Source organism: Alexandromys fortis, unplaced genomic scaffold (assembly GCF_014885135.2).
Source record: "Alexandromys fortis isolate MF-2015 unplaced genomic scaffold, M_Fortis_MF-2015_v1.1 scaffold_119, whole genome shotgun sequence".
NCBI lineage: Eukaryota > Metazoa > Chordata > Mammalia > Rodentia > Cricetidae > Alexandromys > Alexandromys fortis.
The window spans coordinates 1739320-1755680 of NW_026067991.1; the positions used below are offsets into that span (position 1 = coordinate 1739320).

Below are 16361 nucleotides of genomic sequence, written 5' to 3' on the forward strand. Positions count from 1 at the left end.
AGGAGGGCCGACCGAGCCCACTCTGGGCAGTGCCTCCTCGGGCAGGTCCTGGGAAAGCAAATTGCGCACAACATGGGGAACAAGTCAGTAAGCAGCATCCCTCCCGCGCCATTCCTTGATAGCAGAGTGCAATCTATACATCAGCCTTTTCTTTCTTTCTTTCCCTTTCTCAATTTGCTTTTGGTCAATATCTTGTTTTAAATTTTTCATAAGGTATCCGTGTTTTGCCACAGCATTAGAGAAGCAAATTAGAAAAATTCATTTTTTAAACGTTTTTATTGTAATGTGTTGTGTTTTTCCTCTGTGTGTGTCTGTGTGTGTGGGCACAAGCGCCCACCAGAAGCCAGAAGAGGGCGTCAGATTCCCTGGAACTGGAGTTACAGACAGTTGTGAGCACCATGTGGATGGATACTGGGGATCAAATCCAGATCTTCCCAACAGCAGCCATGCTCTTATCTACCAAGTCACCTCTCCAGCCAGTTTGATTTTAAATAATTAGGCCTAGAACTCCTAGGGCTCCTCCTGCTCCAGCCTCACAAGCTCTAGGATTATAGGCATAGCATGCCACATAATATGGAGTCTTAAGAAAAACTGATTTCTGCAGGGAACAGCCACACTGGATATCTCTGGTAGGTCTACTGTCAGAAGCAGAGATGGCCCTTGGCTCTCCTTTTTATGTGCATGGATGTGCACACATGCAACGAAGGCCAGAAGTGGATAAAGGTGTCTTCCTCAATAACTCTATACCTTCTATTTTTCAGACAGGGTCTCTTATTGAAGCCTGAACTCAATAACGGGATCGAATGGATGGCTAGCAAGCCCCAAGGATCCCCCTGTTTATACCTTCCTAGTACTGGGAGTGTAACAAACACCTGGGGTTTTCTGTTTGGTTGGTTTTGGTTTTTCAAGACAGGGTTTCTCTGTAGCTCGGAAGCTACATACACACACACACACACACACACACACACACACACACACACACCCCACTCACACTGGTCTTAAAAACAAAAAAACAAAAAATGGGAAGAATAATCATAAAAGTTTACATGGAAGCACAAAATACCAAGGGAGCCAAAATAATCCTTAGCAAAAATAAGAATGTGGGAGGTAACACCACACCTGAGCTTAAGTTACACTACAGAGCCGTGGTACTGGCACAAAAACAGACACACAGATAAACAGAATAGAAGACCCAGATATCAATCCCACAGATAAAAACACCTGATTTTTGACAAAGATGTTAAAAATATACACTGAATAATAGATAGCCTTTCAACAAATGGTGCTAGGAAACTGGATGTTCATATACAGAAGAATTTCATATTTAACTTTCACAAAAGTCAACTCCAAATGCATGGAAGATCTTAATGTAAGAACTGAAATTCTGTAACCGCTAGAGGAAAAAAGATTCCAATACTGATGTAGGCAAGGATGTTCTAAACAGGGAAACTCTGCTAGCTATATAACTTATAGAGGTTTAATATCAAACAGCTATGTTCGTTGTCATCTACAAAGCAGAACTGAATCTCTGTCTCCCTCTGTCTCTGTCTCTCTCTCACACACAAGAGATTAAAAAAAATCATAATCTTTGAACTAAGTTTAATATTTTGTTTTGGGTCTCTTTCTATCCATGTGGCCCATGAACCACAGGTTGGACATGCCTGACAATATACAAACTAAAAAACCTAAATAACAAGAAATCAAACACCCTAATCAATACATGGGCTAATGAAATGAACAATTCTCAAAATCAAAATACAGGACAGTGGGGTGCCCCAGCAGGTAGACGTGCTTGAATCCAGGTCTGACATTTTGACAACACTACAAAGTGACAGGAAGTAAACTGAATTCCAACCATCTCCTCTGGTACTGCTGTTACAGTCACAAACACACGCACACAAAATAAATCTGAAATACAAACAGCAATAAACATAAAAAATATCCAACCTTAATAAACCATCAGGGAAAAGCAAATCAAAGCTAGGCTGAGATTCCAGCTTAACACTTGTTAAGAACAGCAGTCACTAAGAAAACAAGTAACAATACATGCTATCTGAGAGTCCAAAGGGAGCCCCTTCAGCATTACTGGTTGGAGTGTCCAGTCATTATGAAAGCAACCATGGTCGAAGAATGGGACGAGTGAGAACATGAGCAAAGAGGTCACGACCATGATGGGGACACCACTGAAACAGCTCACCTGAGCTAATGGAAGCTCACCAACTCCAGCTGGACAGGGAAGGAACCAGCACAGGACCAAACTAGATCTTCTGAATGTGGGTGACAGCTGTAGGGCTGGGGCAGACTGAGAGGCCACTGGCAGTGGCACGAGACTTATCCCTACTGCTTGTACTGGCTTTTTGGAACCCGTTCTCTTTGTAGGGAGGGCCTTGGTCCTCCTCAAAGTAATGTGCCTCACCCTCTCTGAGGAGCGGAAGCGGGGAGGGAGGAAGGTGGAAGGAATGGGAGGAGGGGAAGGAGTGGGAATTGGGATTGGTATGTAAAATGAAAAAAGATTTATTTTTTAAAAAAATACAATTAAAAAAGAAAAAGAAAGTGACCATAGAGGCTTCTCCCAAAACTAAAACAAGAACTTCTGTTGAGATCCAGTTATATCACTGATGGTTTTACCAACAGACTCCAATTCAGCATGTCACAGAGACACAAGAAGGCCAGTGGCCAGTGCTCACTACAGCACTATTCCAGAGCTATATTATAGCACGGACATAGGGAACCATGAAGAGGATAAAGAAAATCGGGACTATATGTGACTTGGAAGTTCAAGTGTCTAAAGGGACAAAGTGAACTAATGAGATAGGCAAGGAGGATGGAGCACAGGGCATTTGTGTGCTATGGATGCTGGAGTCAGGCTCTGAAAAGCTGACATATGGAACCAGACTGATCTGAGTACAATGATAAAGGTAAATGTATAACATGCCCAAGAATCAGTGTGGCTAAGATGCCAAGACTATCTGTCACCTTGTAATGTTCTGTTCAGAAACATAGTGGCACACCCCCATAGCTAACCTCATTTACATTCAAGTATAGTTATGAATTCGACATTTATATTTAAATTATTTTATGTGTGTGTGCTTGTGTGAGTATATTCTGCCTGTGTGTGGGTGCCTGAGGAGGACAAACAGGTATCTGATTCCCTTGTGGTGATGTTCTCTGAGTTTGTGAGCCACCAGATGTAGGTGTCAATAACTGAACTTGGTCTTGGTCCTCTTGAGGATAACTGCTGAGCTGCCTCTCCAGTCTCCTGTCTTTGTTTTTTAATCTTCCTGAAAGTGTGCACGTGGATGCATGTGGAGGTCACAGGGCAACTTCAGGTATGAACCCTTGCTTTCCACCTGTTGAATCATTTACTGCTCAGTATGACAGGCTTTCTGGCTCATGAGCTTCTGGGAAGTTGTCCTGTCTCTGTCTTCATCTTGTCGTAGGAACACAGGGAACATATGTTACCATGCCTGGCTCTACATGGGTGCTGGGGATCCAGACTCGGGTCCTGATGATAGTTTACATGTGCTTTACCCACAGAACCATCTATCCAGTCCTACCTCTGCTTGAGGGAGTGAATTTGCTCCTTTCACTGTGTGGGTCCTGAGGATCAGACTCAGGTCATCGGGCTTGGAGAAAGCTGAGCCACCTCACTGGCTCTTTAGTTTCATTAAAAGAGTGAGTTACAGCAGCTAAAGATCCCTACCTTATGTAAATTCTGATATAAAAGTATGCATGTTAGGAAAAAAAAAACAACCTCTCAGTAAACAAAGTTTTGAATGGTAATTGGATATTGATCTTTTGTGAGGAAACCTTTGTTTATCTACAATAAAAGGAGGCCAACTGCATCCATATAAAATTTAAAATAATCTTTACTTCTTCAATTTAGCTCAATTTCTATGACTCGGAGAAAAGCAGCTATAATTTGAGAATGAGATGCAGACATTATTATTTCCCTCTGAATCTTGCAGTTTTTATTTCTTTCAGAGTATGTCACAAATGTTACTTGTTCTGGTGTATTACTTTGACATACATTATCTGACACATTTGATAGGTCAAAGAAATGACCTCCCAGAAAATAAGAGACTTACCTAAAACCTGCACACAGATCTATTCTGTGCAGCAGATCTACTACCAGAATCCAAGAATCCTAGCTCCTTCCTCGTGCTTGTCTCTTTGCTAACACGGTGCAATGGATGACTTTTGGCACTGAATTACAACTGTGACAATTAGTCATGATTTGTCATTTTTCTTCCCCAACATTTCACTCAGTCCAAAGGGCAAGGGCTTTGCATATCTTAGACAGGAATGCTGAATGACTCATGTCGACCATATTCTTCTATTCCCTGACGAAGTCTATCCTTCCTGACCGTAGGAGTCATTTTCTCACACAGCAGTTTATTAGACACAGATAAAGCATGCCATACTAACAGGATTACCTTTGAAAGCCTTCGTACTTGTCCCTCACAGCTGACTTATGACCTCAGTCTCTTCCCTACAAAGCAAGCTTTTTTTTGTGTACTGCTTCTATTGACAGTGTTAAGTGCCTGAAAAGTGCCTAATAATGTGATAAAATTCTTTAATCTTATATTTAGGAAAGAACAATAGACACAAAACCAATTTATGGGACTGGAGATGCAGCTTAGCTAGTAGAGTGCCTGCTTGTTCAGTGTGCATAAAGTCCTGGGTACAACTCCCAGAACTGTATACAACCAGACAAGGGGTGCATGCATCCTACCACAGGGAGGTTGGAGGCGAGAAGTTCAAAGTCATCCTTGGCTGCATAAGGAGTTGAAATCAGCCAGAGATACAGGAGACCCTGTCTCAAAATCAAACCAAGCTAAAACAAATTTAATGATAAACTGATAATGTGCCCTATATTCTGTTCTACCACTACTCAAAAACATGTGGAAAAAAAAAAAGCAAGTAAGTAGTGTCGCTCTCCAGACTGTTCACTTTTTGCTACTTTTCAGTGACAAACAAGTAGGCGAAACAAAAAGTGCGCCCAAAACACACTGTACTTTTTAACAGGCCCATTGTTTAACTGTGACGAGCCTCAAACACAAACAATTACTCAATTGTGTACTGAAGAAGACCAGGGGTAGTTAAATACACGGCAGAAATAAAGAAGTGGTGTCTGGAACCAGTCAGTCTAACCAGCAGAAATTAATTTATTATAATCTACTGGGATAGACTGTGGCACAGCAAGGGAAAACCGCATCACCAGAAAACATGGTAAGAAAGTGGAATTCTAATTCAAATTTCATATTTAAATTTTATATATTTTCAGTAACTTATTAATGTAGCAACACTAACCAGAACTCTAACACTCTCGCCGTAAGCTGATATCATCGCACCCAAAAGTTAAGAACCTGTACAGATGAAAACATACCCAAACTACCTACAGTGCTGCCACACACAGACAGAGGCTTCCAAACTGGAGAGGAAGCAGGCGTCCACCTGATGAGAACACCAGTCAGATGCCAGGTCAATATGGCAAAGCTCCATAGCAAAGAGGCAAGGCAGAGAAGAAAAAAGGGAAATCAAACTGCATCAAATTCACATAAATACAAGTTTGGGTACTGATGAAAAGATTTTAACTCATGGGGCCAGGGGGATGGCTCAGTGGGCAAAGATACTTTCTGCTGAGCACAATGGCCTGGTTCTATCTCCAGAATCCACACCACGTATGACCTCCATACATGCATATACAAATGAGTGTAAAAAGGAAAGCTTTTATAGTGCACAAATGATATTAGTAAATAGATGAGAGACGATTTTAGTAAGTCCAGAAACAAAGAGAAGTTACTCGAGAGACTAAGCCATTTGCTAGCCCACTTATTCTAAATGCTTGACTAAACCTACCAAAAACTTCTACTTTGATGGCATCAGAAGGGACAGGCAACAAAACCAGTATGCCTGAGTTTGAAAACTTTAATGGAAGTCCCTTTCACATAAAGCTAGGATCTAAAAAGCTGTATTCTACAGGCCCAAATCAAAATAAATCTCTCTGGGCAGAAAATGAAAATACCTTAACTAGCCAGCCTCATCATAGTGAAAAGGAGCAAACAAAACCACCGAGAAATCCTAACAGCTCACTCCCCCCAACCCACACATGTACCTTTGCTTGCTATGTAGTTAGGGCTGGCCTTGAACCTGTGATCCTAGTGTACACTAAGGTTACAGGAATGAACCACCATTCCCAGCTCTAAATACATTTTAATGGTCTAAACTCATTCTGTGGGATACAGCTTCATTTGGTAGCATTCTCTGGTGAGTCAAAAAAACAACACAAAACTTCTTCATGAGAAATGAGCCTTAACAACTATCAACTAATACCTAAGAATATACACATTTGGCAACAGGTCTGATGTAGACCAGGCTGGCCTCCAAACTTGCTATTTATGGAGGATGATTTTAAGCTTTTTTGAGACAGAGTCTCACCATGCAGCTCCCGAAGTCAAATGCAGGGCTTAAAGGCATATGCCATCATGCCTGGTAACTTTCAACTTCTATCTTCCAACTGCTGGGATTACAGGTGTGCTTGCCCACAGCTACTTCTTAAGATTTATTTTCTGTGTATGAGTGTTTGTCTGCACACATACAAGTCTAGTGCTGGTGGAAGTCAGAGGAAGGCATCAGATCCCCTGAGTCTGAAGTTACAGACAGTTGATTGTGAGCTGCCATGTGGATGCTGAACTGAAATGTGTGTGGCTCAACAAAATTGACTGTGAGCAGTGACTGCTAACTCTCATCTTTACACAGTCAGACACTAACACCTACAATAGGAATTTTCTGCACTGTGTATTAAACATACTGACTAGATTTTGACACTGCCACTATCATTACCTGATATGATGTATCTTATATCCTCTCCTGAACTCTATCCTTTGTGAGGAGACACTAATTTTATAGGTTTGCAGAAGGAGGAACAGAGGGTCCCTACATAGTCCAGGGTAGACTTGAAGTTTGTCTTCCTCAGCCTACAGAATGTTGGGATTATATGTGTACCACCATGCCTGACATAAGGTTTTTCAATTAACTACAAGTACCCAGCAAGGTATTATACAGGCAATAAAATCTGAAAATGTTTTTCAAATAAATAATACTAGCAAATTTAAACAGACAGCTGCCATTCAAGTTGTATCTTGAAAACAAAGTCAACCTTTACTTTTAGACTCTGTTCAATCACTAAGTAAGTTGAATAACACTCTGTATTGCCTACTCTTTCACAAAGAGTAGGGTTGGGGAGAAGGCAGATGTGGACAAAGTATTTTGAAGTTTCATCAGTGACATTTCTTGTTGCTGTAGTAAAATATGTAACAAAAATGACTTACAGAAGAAAGCCTTATTATTTTGGCTCACAGTTTGAGTGCATGGTCCATCTTGGTAGGGAAGGCGTGGTGGTGGGAACATGAGGCTGCTGGCCACACTCTAGCCCATTCAGGAAGCAGGCAGGGGAAATGCTAGTTCTTAGCTCCTTTCTACTTTTTATTCAGTCTGTCCCACCCAGCCCATGGAAAGGTGGCTTGTCCCACAATCTAGACACTCCCTCAGACATGCCCAGAGGTCTGTTGTTATGGGAAAAGATAATGTTTATGAATTTACTCAAAATTGTAAAGATGCAGACTTTCTTCAAACTGATCTATAGATTCATTACAATCATCATCATCAATTCCAAGAAGCCTTTGTGAAACAATGGGACACCAATTCTAAAATTTATATGGAAGACGAAAAACCCACAGAACAGCAAGGATGTTTTGGAAGAATAATTATACATACATACATACATACATACATACATACATACATACATACATAATACACAAATACCTAATAGGAAAATATTTTGTAATTTTATATTACACAATCAGTTTCTGATATTGTATTACTTGCCGCTTTTCAGAGCCTCTGGACATATCTTCTCAAACTACTACTACCCCAGCAAACAGCTTTTGGATGTTTTTCATTCAGGACAACATGATAACACTTCACAACACGGATATGTTATGTGGTACCCAAACATATGCAATCTGGTGGCACAGGGGATTAACTGTGGGTGGACCACTCCATTCTCACCCTGTCTGGATGGGACAATGCAAGGAGCCTATGGTTAGATTTCCCTTTGGCGACGACGCCTTCCAGGCTCCACTTCCATTTCCTCACACTTCTGTTCTCTGGGAATGTACTTCCTAATACGGTAGTTACATAAACCCTCAGCCTCTGCTTAGAGGGATCCAGGCAAAGAAACAGTTCAACTTTATCTTATAGGTATAGCATCAAAAAATACTTCAAACTAAAGGCTGAATATGAAAGTAAATGGGGCTGGAGAGATGGCTCAGCAATTAAGAACACTTGCAGGGACCTAGTTTGACACCCAGCACCCACCTGGCAGCTCAGGACTACCTGTGAGTGCAGTTCCAGGGATTCAATAACTCTCTCTTCTTACCTTCTGAGTCATCAGGCATACACATGGTATTCACACATACATGCAGGAACTCACGCAGACATGGAAGATATATAAAAATGGGAGCCAGAAAACTCCCCCATTTCAGGAAGGTGGCGGTATATACCATCCTTTCTGAACAAGTGATTATTATAATAAATCTTAATAAAAATTTAAATAATAAGCAAACAGCATGTGAATATGACCAACCTCAGATACTATAGTAACGTAAATAAGGCCACCAGCAGATATCACTTTATAATGTCAATATTGGCAAGAATTAAGATGACTAATCAAGTCAGTAGTGGTGGCATATATCTGTAACTCTAGCATCTGGGAAGTGGAGACAGGGATCAGAACTCAAGGGCAATCTCAGCTACACACATCTGAAAGACAACATGAGGCACAACAGTGGTAGGAGTGTGCTAGACCCTATCCTGAAACTCACTACATAAACAGGCTGGCCTCACACTTACAGAGATCCGCCTGCTTCTGCCTCCCAACTGCTGGGATTAAAGGTGCCACCACCATGCCCGATTTATTTTAGTATTTTAAGTGCACGAGTGGTTTACCTTCAAGTATGTCTATGTACCATGTATGTGCCTGGTGCCCTCAGAGGTTAGGAGAGGATATTGAACACTCTGGGACAGGAGTCACAGAAGGTTGTAGGCCACCATGTGAGTGCTGGGAACTGAACCCCAATCCTCTGCAAGGGCAATAAGTGTTTTAAAATGCCAAACCAACTCTCTAGCCCCACAGTTTTGCCCCCCCCCATATGGTCATTCTACTGGTTCTAAAAAGATATTTTATTATGAGTTTAATTTGATAGAATATGGTCATTTGGTGGGTATAATAGGAAAGCTTTATGTAATGATGCTGCCACAGCTCTTATAATTTTAGAATTATAGAAAAAAATTAGCCATTTATAGTAGTACATGTCTTTAATTGCAGCACTTGGAGGCAGAGGCAGGCAGATCTCTGTGAGTTCCAGGACAGGGTTGGAGATGGCTCAGCAGTTCAGAATACTGGTTGCTCTCCCACAGCAGCTGGTTCAAGTCTCAGTATCCACATAAATAACTCCACTCACACAGTGCATAGATATCCACAGGGTTAGAACACCCATACATAGAAAATAAAAATTCTTTTTAATTTATGAAAAATAACTAGGCTCTGAAGAATATAGCAGGTGTTTCTAGAATGACTTAAAAAGTTCTAGAAGTGAGCCGGGCGGTGGTGGCGCACGCCTTTAATCCCAGCACTCGGGAGGCAGAGGCAGGCGGATCTCTGTGAGTTTGAGATCAGCCTGGTCTACAAGAGCTAGTGCCAGGACAGGCTCCAAAGCTACAGAGAAACCCTGTCTCAAAAAAACAAAAACAAACAAACAAAAAAAGTTCTAGAAGTGATCTGATTAATGGACCATCGGAGAAGTAATCACACAGCTTTTGAGTGCATCTACTTTAAAAAGGGACAAAACCATTTATATAGATTTTGTTATGTTCTCAGAAAGAATTGTTTTCATGATTTTATCTGAAGGGTTCAAGAATAAGAATATAAAAATGTAGATTCCAGAAATAGGAACGTAGAAATAAAGAAATATAAAGTTGTAAGCCTAGGAGAATGAGAATAGACTGTTAGCAGCTTTCTCAATATCTTAAGGATTAACTATTAACAGTGAGTTACTCTGCTATACAACCCATAGCTCTATTTACAAGACCAAAGCATCTCTCTGCAAACTGAGAGCTAGCCTACGGATATGAGCTGAGTCAACTTTTAGGAATAGATATATGAACTCTGGGTTATGCATTATCCCTGTATGTGAAACTGGCAGCATCAAAGGGGAGAGCACAGCTTCAGTAAACACTATCTGGACGTACCAAGAAAGATAATAGATTAAGTGGAAACACTAGTTTAACTAAAAAAACTCTCTGCTAATGGAGATTGTAAAGCAAGGCAATCTGTATCTGAGTTTTACCTCGAGATTATAAAAATTCCTTTGTTCAGACCTAATGCTTGGTGCCCCTACTATAAAAAGGTGGGTTTAGAAACCGGCCTTGGCCACAGCCTTACAAAATCCATCTCTGGCTGTGGTCTCAGCTGATAAGCTTTTTGTGCTCCATAGAGATTTTTTTATTTTTTTTTCCTGGATTCTGGTTTCTGGAATAAAGTTTGCTTCTGGTCTATTAGACTTTGGTGGTCTGTCCCCATCTTTGCGCGACCCCACTGGACCCAACATTATTGTGTATTTTATGCCGTTGCTTTGTTTTTGCTTTCTGAGACAAGAGCTCATGATATAGCTCTGGCTGTCTTTGAACTGACAGAGATTCATCAGTCTCTGCTTCCTAAATCCTAGGATTAAAGATGTGCACCACCATGCCAGGCTGTCAAAGTTTTTTGGACAAAATGTACTTGAGTGTATTTGGAGGGTGGTATGCCAAACATCTGTTTATCTAGACTATTCTTCTAGTAAAAATTCCACCTAGTGACAAAAATAATTAAAGTAAAAAAAAAAAAAGTAAAAAAACTGGAGAGATGGCTCGGTGGGAAAGAGCACTAGCTGTCCTTCCAGAGAGCCTGGGTTTAGTTCCCAGCACCTACATGGCAGCTCACAACTATCTGTAACTCCAGTTCCAGGGGACCTGACACCCTCACACCAATGCACATAAAATAATACTAAAATTTTTTTTTTCATTTTTAAGGAATTAACATTTCAGCCAGGCGGTAGCAGCACACACCTTTAACTCCAGTACTTGAGAGGCAGAGGCAGGTGGATCTCTGTGAGTTTGGGGCCAGCTTGGTCTACAAGAGCTAGTTCCAAGCCGGGCGATGGTGGCGCATGCCTTTAATCCCAGCACTCGGGAGGCAGAGGCAGGCAGATCTCTGTGAGTTTGAGATCAGCCTAGTCTACAGAGCTAGTTCTAGGACAGGCTCCAAAGCAACAGAGAAACCCTGTCTCGAAAAACAAAACACAAACAAAAAAAGGAAACTAACATTTTAGAAGATGATTTAAAAAAAAATCATTGTTTCCATACCTTGCTCTAATTTTCAATTTCCAAACTTTCTGCGACTTCCAAAACAGATTTCTCAAATCACTCTAGCCTATGATTTAATCATTGCTTCCAATTATCCAAGTTTACTTTTCACTCTCAGATTCCCAGAGACTACCCCTCACAAGGCAGTTAGCAACTTTAGAAATATTGCATGGTATTGGCTCACTGCATAAAAGCCTTTCAAGGGGTTTGGGAAAATAGCACCATACTGCAACAAGGCAAGGCTATGAAGAGCCAATGAGACATGGTGGGGAAAAGACTCCTGGTTCTGCGCATTATTAGCCAGGTGGCTTTTGAAACTAAAGAAGTAGTTTGCCAAGTATTCAGAGGAGACAGCAAGTATAGAGAATTGTGGCAATCCACAGATACTTTCTTTCTTCATTTGTCTCCAACCAAGCATCATACTCATAGAAAAACACATGACCAGCAATGAAGTGTCATGGCTAGGAAAATGCTCTCAAAGAGAACAGGCAAACAACAAAGATTACTAAAAACTAAAACATGGACTAAATACTAGAAATATAGGTTTCCATAAGTTTGGTCACAAACACTAAATGGCAATCAAAAATGGGAAAGGAAAAAATAACGACAACAACACACACACAAAGCAGAGGACAAAGGGGGCAGTAAACACATGAGAAGCACAGTTTCACTCAATAGCAAAGAGGTACAATTTAGGACAACATGCTTCTTTCCTATTAAAGTCATGTTCAGAGTCTAAACAAAGTACTTTTTACTAAAGGATGAGGGTAAAGACTGGGCTGACTAAGGATCATTATATCTTCCCTTTCCTCTTTCTTTTGAGACTGGACCCCCCCCCCCACTTCAGTTTCTGGAGTGTTAGGATTACAGGGTTGTGCTACTAAACCTGGAGTGTACTATGTCTTAAAAATCCAGAATAAGGCTGGAGAGATGGCTCAGTGGTTCAAGTACTGTGCAAGAATGAGGACCAGAGTCCAGACCCCTAGAACTCACATAAATGCCAGGTGGAGCTGCTGGCCTGCTGGAAACCCCAGTTCCCAAGCAGGTGGACACACTGGAAGATCCTAGGAGCAAGCTAGTTTACCAGAGTAAGCTACTACTACTGACCAGCTGTGAGTTCAGCTAAAGACTCTGACTTACTGGATAAGGCAGAGAGGGACCAAGGAAGACACTCCATGTCAGCCTGTGGTCTCCACACATATGCAAACATACACAAGCTATGGTACTCTCTCTCTCTGACACACACATACATACATACAGGCGCACAAACCAAATATGGCTGGGTACAAAATGTGCTTAGTGTATGCAGTCTTATAAAGTGTGTGTGCAGGGAGGTAGGGGAGACTCTAGTAACAACAAGCATCAAATCTGGAAAGTCACATGTTTTCAGAGAAAAAAAAAGCCTTAAAAAATATTTTAATTTATATGTTGTCACTGTGTGAGTGGACATCATGTGGGAGGCCAGAAGAGGGTGCTGAGTCCCACATCTGGACAGACCAGGTCCTCTGGAAGAGCAGCAATCGCTCCTCAACGAGTTTTCCCTTCAGCTGACGGGGATTAAATGATCAAACAAACAAATCTTCTAAAAACCTTACCTGTGAGCGATAATTTGGAATGAAAGATTTGAAGTCTTGGGGCTGGAGGGAGGTTCAGAGGTAAGAGCTCACACTGCTCTCAGAGTCTGGTTCCAGCACCCATGTCAAATTGGTCACAATTGCCTGTAACTCCAGTTTCTGGGAATGCCTCTGACCTTCACGTGCATTGTACAACCTCACATGCAGACAGACACACAGATACATAATTAAAATTTAAAAAAATTTCAAATAACTGAAGTCTTAAAAAAATTGATGTTACATATTATAGTTGGTCTTGGGCCTTTTATTATTTATTTGGTTGGTTGGTTGGTTTTCTGAGGCAGGGTTTCTTTGTGCAGCCCTGGCTGTCCTGAAACTCACTCTGTAGACCAGGCTGGCCTCAAACTTAGAGATCCCCCTCCCTCCTGTCTCCCAAGCACTGGGATTAAAGGTGTGCACCACCACTGCCCAGTTCACAGACATTTCTTCAAATGCACATCCGCTATAATTAAGTTACTACTCAATGATGAACCAAAAAAAAAAAAAATCCATCATAAAGCTAAGAAAACAAAAAGGAAAGATCACTGCAAACAGGGAGAATCTGCCTGGAAAGGCAGGCACTTCAACATGGAGCTAACACTGTTTGGTAAATTCCATGAAACAGGTACATATGGGGATAAAAGACCAAGATGAAATATGAATAATTTAAAAAGAAAAGGGTCCATTTTTATATCATTTAAAATGTACTACATTTAAATATATATATAAAAGAATTATGATATGATAGTATAAGAGAAATAAAGCTGATGCCAGAGGTAAACACAGCAAACATCTGAGTAGCTCAGAGAGGACAGGATGGTGAGCCAGCCTAATAATGACAGACGTATGCAAGGAAGAAAACAGGACAACCTAAACACAAGTAATCAGAGGTATTTATGGAAATGAAACATCAAGTCATGTTTCAGGTAACATCACTGAACTTTTATTTACAAGACATAAGCTGTCAAAATGGAAGGAAGGAAGGAGCAGGGGATCCTACCTACTACCATTTGGACACAAGGAATACCAGGAGGGAGCCAAAGACGACCCAAGGCAAAAGGATAAGTAGAGATGACACCAGACAATACTAACACAAGTCCTGAGGTCAGCAATGCTGCAAAGAGGCCTCCAAGTGCTCCTGTAATGCACGCTGACTTGCACATAGCCACCCTTAAAGGGAAAACCTGAATCTACTTTCACAGAATTACCAGCAAAATATGAAAAATAAAAGTTAAAAGTGTGGCAGAATTCAGAATTTTTAGATCGACAAATCAGAAATGCTTCTGTATTTTTCCATTAAGATTTAGATATCAGCTGGGTACAGTGGCACATACCTTTAATCCTAGGGCTTGGGAGGCAGAGGCAGGCAGATCTGAGTTTGAGGCTAGCTTGGTTTACAGAATGAGTTCCAGGACAGCAAGGGCTACACAGAGAAACCCTGTCTTGAAAAAAAAGAAACAAAAAACAAAAGATTTAAATTACCAGGGAGAAAAGGACCAGAACTTTTCCTATAAAGTATGGTTCTGCTTTTGATGTTTAAAAAGAGGGTGGGGAAATTAGACAGCAATATTCATTCAATCTAGTGTATTTTATAGAACTCATTCATTTCAAACACCTGAGACCAAAGGAAACAAAATATACTTTACAAATTCAAAACATAAAACATTGGTAAATGAGTTAGTGAAATTTGGTACTTTTCACAATGTGATAAACCCTGAAGACTTTATGGCACCCTAAAATAAGTCAACCACAGAAGAACAAACATTGTATGATCCCACTTTTATAAAATATCCAAAAAGAGGCAAATTCAGAAGCAGAAAGCAGAGATGGGACACAGGTTATCAGAGGACAATCACTAGGCAGACTGGCTAGTGTTTCAGGAAGTGAGTGCTCTTGGAGAAGAGGCACATTCTGGAGAGGATGACAGTGATAGCTGTCCAATGTTGGGAGTGCACCTAGTGTTTAAGAATCACCCCTGTGCCTTTAATCCTAGCACTCAGTAGGCAGAGGCAGGCGGATCTCTGTGAGTTCGAGACCAGCCTGGTCTACAAGAGCTAGTTCCAGGACAGGAACCAAAAAGCTACGGAGAAACCCTGTCTCAAAAAATCAAAAGAATCACCCCTGTGAAACTGGTGCCAGCTCCCAGAAGGTCACCAACCTTCCCTTCCCCACAGCAGCAGCCTCCACAGCTCCAACAGCCTCCTGTGTGGTCACCACAGGAGGCAGCTTAAAAGGATGGGAGCAGATAAGAATTCCTGCCCAGGGGAACCAACCCCTCTGGAAACTAAAAATCTTGCCCCCCCCCCATCTTTGGAACCAGACACCCTCATCTCAACTCCCTGCCTGCAAAATGCTCTAGCTATAAATGTGGCCCAACACGAAATCATAAATGTAATTAAAATACAAAGAAAGCCAGGAGTGGTGCCTTACACTTTTAATTTCCAGCACTGGGAGCCAGAGGCCTGAGGATCTCTGTATGTTCAAGGACAGCCTGGTCTATAGAGTGAGTTCTAGGACAGCCAGGGCTACACAGAAATATCCTGTCTTGAAAAACCAAAATAAATAAATAAAACAATAAGGTAAATAAGCAAATGATACAGGAAAAGTGTTGAGGTCGGTGGGGATGGGAGGAGGCGACTCAACCTGGCAGTTTTGAAAAGGGAACTTTATAGATGACTGTCATACAATATTATTTTAAGATGTGTTACACTTGCTTATGCTGTGGAACATTTGTTTAATGATGAAAAGATGTGTTGCATTCTTGTAGGTTGCATTTGTTTAACTCTGTGAAGCTGTGTTACACTGCCTGTCTAAAACACCTCATTAGTCTAATAAAGAGCTGAATAGCCAATAGCAAAGCAGGAGAAAGGATAGGTGGGGCTGACAAAGAGAATAAAAAGAAGGAGAAACAGAGAGAAAAGAAATCAAGGAAGTTAAGCCAGGCGATGGTGGCACACGCCTTTAATCCCAGCACTTGCACTCGGGAGGCAGAGGCAGGCGGATCTCTGTGAGTTCGAGACCAGCCTGGTCTACAGAGCTAGTTCCAGGACAGGCTCCAAAGCCACAGAGAAACCCTGTCTCAAAAAACAAAACAAAGCAAACAAACAAACAAAAGAAATCAAGGAAGGAGAAAAGGAGGAGAGGAGAACTCTGGGGCCAGTACCCAGCTATACAGCCAGACATGGAATAAGAAAGAAAGAAAAGATAAACAGAAATAGAGAAATATAAAAGGCCAGAGACAAAAGGTAGATGGGATAAAGTTAAGAAAAGCGGGGG

The 16361-nt window shown here is 41.2% G+C and overlaps 1 protein-coding gene across 1 annotated transcript in view; it reads right to left on the reverse strand.

Annotated features, from left to right (window-relative positions):
- Pak2 (p21 (RAC1) activated kinase 2) overlaps positions 1-16361 on the reverse strand; it is a 63490-nt gene that overhangs the window by 39472 nt on the left and 7657 nt on the right. The window lies entirely within an intron of this gene.